Genomic DNA, 3,231 nt, shown 5'->3' with positions numbered 1-3,231 from the left:
CCATCTAGCACCGCAGCTGGCGGATGCTTACGCAGCGGTCCGGAAAGCAGAGGATTCCGTTTCCCCTAACACAAGGGCCGTGCTGGGTTTTATTGCCAAGAGGAGGGCAATTGTTGCATGGAAGGAGGAGGAATTAAATCTCGTTAGTACAGTCAGAGGAACTGGGGTACGCGTGAGGACAGCCATCGCTTCCAGGTTAGAGGAGTGGGTTGGAAGCTCGTTTTCCTTGGAAACCTTTTATTTAAATTAAAATTATAAGCGGTGTATTGAATTTATAGAAAAGAATGTAAAAATTATTGTGTTATATAAACTTGCGGTCTATCAGATAATCTTTTAGCAAATAAAGTTTTATTGAAATTCAGTTTTATGATATAAAATGTGGATGCGTAAAAAACTGCATATTTATATGAAAGGAGTTAGAGCGAACAGAATATATCTACCTTTTTGTACCAAGCAATTGTTACTTAAATTAAAAATTGTTAGCAGTGTATTGAATTTGTTGGAAATAATTTAAAAATTAAAGTTTAATTTATACTTGCGGTCTATCAGATAACCTTTTAGCAAAATTACGTTTTATTGAAATTCAGTTTTATGATAGAAAAAGTGGATGCGTAAAAAAGTGCATATTAATATAAAAGGAGTTAGAGCGAGCAGAATATATCTACACTCTTATACCTAGCTATTCTTATTAAAATTAAAAATTGTTAGCGGTGTATGGAATTTGTTGAAAAGAATGTAGAAATAAAAGTGTTATATATACATGAGGTCATTCAGATGATCTTTTAGCAAATCAAGATTTATTGAAATTTAGTTTTATGATAAAAAAAAGTAAATGCGTAACAAAGTGCATAATAATATAAAAGGCGTTAGTGGGAGCAGAATACATCTACTTTTTTATAACTACCAATTGTTATTTAAATTAAAATTATTAGCGGTGTATTGAATTTGTAGAAAAGAATGTAAAAATTATAGTGTTATATATACTTGCGGTCTATCAGATAATCTTTTAGCAAATTAAGTTTTATTGAAATTCAGTTTTATGATATAAAATGTGGATGCGTAACAAAAGGCATATTTATATAAAAGGAGTTAGAGCGAACAGAATATATCTACCTTTTTGTACCAAGCTATTGTTACTTAAATTAAAAATTGTTAGCAGTGTATTAAATTTGTTGGAAATAATTTAAAAATTAAAGTTTAATTTATACTTGCGGTCTATCCGATAAACTTTTAGCAAAATTACGTTTTATTGAAATTCAGTTTTACGATAGAAAAAGTGGATGCGTAAAAAAAGGCATATTAATATAAAATTAGTTAGAGCGAGAAGAATATATTTACCCTCTTATACCTAGCTATTCTAATTAAAATTAAAAATTGTTAGCGGTGTATGGAATTTGTTGAAAAGAATGTAGAAATTAAAGTGTTATATATTCTTGCGGTCTATCAGATAACCTTTTAGCAAAATTACGTTTTATTGAAATTCAGTTTTATGATAGAAAAGTGGGTGCGTAAAAAAGTGCATTTAATAAAAGGAGTTAGAGCGAGCAGAATATATCTACCCTCTTATACCTAGCTATTCTTATTAAAATTAAAAATTGTTGGCGGTATATGGAATTTGTTGAAAAGAATGTCGAAATTCAAGTGTTATATATACATGAGGTCATTCAGATGATCTTTTAGCAAATAAAGATTTATTGAAATTCAGTTTTATGATAAAAAAAGTGAATGCGTAACAAAATGCATAATAATATAAAAGGCGTTAGTGGGAGCAGAATACATCGACTTTTTTATAACTACTAATTGTTATTTAAATTAAAATTGTTAGCGGTGTATTGAATTTGTAGAAAAGAATGTAAAAATTATAGTGTTATATATACTTGCGGTCTATCAGATAATCTTTTAGCAAATAAAGTTTATTGAAATTCAGTTTAATGATAAATAAAGTAATTGCGTAAAAAAGTGCATATTAATATAAAAGGCGTTAGTGTGAGCAGAATACATCTACCTTTTTATACCTAGCAATTGTTATGTAAATTAAAAATTGATAGCGGTGTAATGAATTTGTTGAAAAGAATGTAGAAATTAAAGTGTTATATATGCTTGCGGTCTTACAGATAATCTTTAAGCATATCAAGTTTATTAAAATTCAGTTTTATGATAAAAAAAGTGTATGCGTAACAAACTGCATATTTATATGAAAGGAGTTAGAGCGAGCAGAATATATCTACATTCTTATACTTAGCTATTTTTTTAAAAATTAAAAATTGTTAGAGGTGTATGGAATTTGTTGAAATAATGTAGAAATAAAAGTGATATATATGCTTGTGGTCAATCAGATAATGTTTTAGCAAATCAAGTTTCATTGAAATTCAGTCTTATAATATAAAAAGTGGATGCGTAACAAAGTGCATTTTAATATAAATGGAGTTAGAGCGAACAGAATATATCTACCTTTTTGTACCTGGCAATTGTTACCTAAATTAAAATTGTTAGCAGTGTATTGAATTTGTTGGAAATAATTTAAAATTTAAAGTTTTATTTATACTTGCGGTCTATCAGATAACCTTTTAACAAATTACTTTTATTTAAATTCAGTTTTATGATAGAAAAGTGGATGCGTAAAAATATGCATATGAATATAAAAACAGAGCGAGCAGAATATATCTACCCTCTTATACCTAGCTATTCTTATTAAAATTAAAAATTGTTAGCGGTGTATGGAATTTGTTTAAAAAAATGTCGAAATTAAAGTGTTATATATACATGAGGTCATTTAGATAAACTTTTAGCAAATAAAGATTTATAGAAATTCAGTTTTATGATAAAAAAAGTGAATGCGTAACAAAGTGCATAATAATATAAAAGGCGTTAGTGGGAGCAGAATATATCTACCTTTTTGTACCTAGCAATTGTTACCTAAATTAAAAATTGTTAGCAGTGTATTGAATTTGTTGGAAATAACTTAAATATTAAAGTGTTATATATACTTGCGGTCTATCAGATAATCTTTTAGCAAATAAAGTTTTATTGAAATTCAGTTTTATGATAGAAAAAGTGGATGCGTAAAAAAGTGCATATTAATATGAAAGGAGTTAGAGCGAGCAGAATATATCTACCTTCTTATACCTAGCTATTCTTATTAAAATTAAAAATTATTAGCGGTGTATTGAATTTGTTGAAAAATAGAATGTAAAAATTATAGTGTTATATATACTTGCGGTCTATCAGATA

Source organism: Polistes fuscatus, unplaced genomic scaffold (assembly GCF_010416935.1).
Source record: "Polistes fuscatus isolate 324 unplaced genomic scaffold, CU_Pfus_HIC Scaffold50, whole genome shotgun sequence".
Taxonomy (NCBI): Eukaryota; Metazoa; Arthropoda; class Insecta; order Hymenoptera; family Vespidae; genus Polistes; species Polistes fuscatus.
Note: the sequence above shows the minus strand (reverse complement) of the source record.